Below are 358 nucleotides of genomic sequence, written 5' to 3'. Positions count from 1 at the left end.
TACAGTGACAAAATATATTAGATATTCTGGCATCAGCATTATAATGAATCCGCCATTTTTTTTAAATTCTAATTCAGATCTGCTTTCAGTTCTGATTGGTAAATATTTATTCCCGAGTATTTTTAAAACATGTTTCGCGACGCAGCAGGTTCCCAGAACAGTGAGTGAATGGAAAATATATAAATTCCGGTGAAAATGGTTGATTTTATGTCATAGTGTCACAGGAACAATTGGACAGAGTTATGATCAGTGAGCTAAAACTGTTCAGTCGAAAAATGGAGTGTAGATGTGTATTTGTGTGTGTGCGTACAAATATGCATATGTAAACACGCCTATTCTTGCAGACACACATTCACAG

The sequence above is a fragment of the Penaeus monodon genome, chromosome 29 (assembly GCF_015228065.2).
Source record: "Penaeus monodon isolate SGIC_2016 chromosome 29, NSTDA_Pmon_1, whole genome shotgun sequence".
Lineage (NCBI taxonomy): Eukaryota > Metazoa > Arthropoda > Malacostraca > Decapoda > Penaeidae > Penaeus > Penaeus monodon.
Note: the sequence above shows the minus strand (reverse complement) of the source record.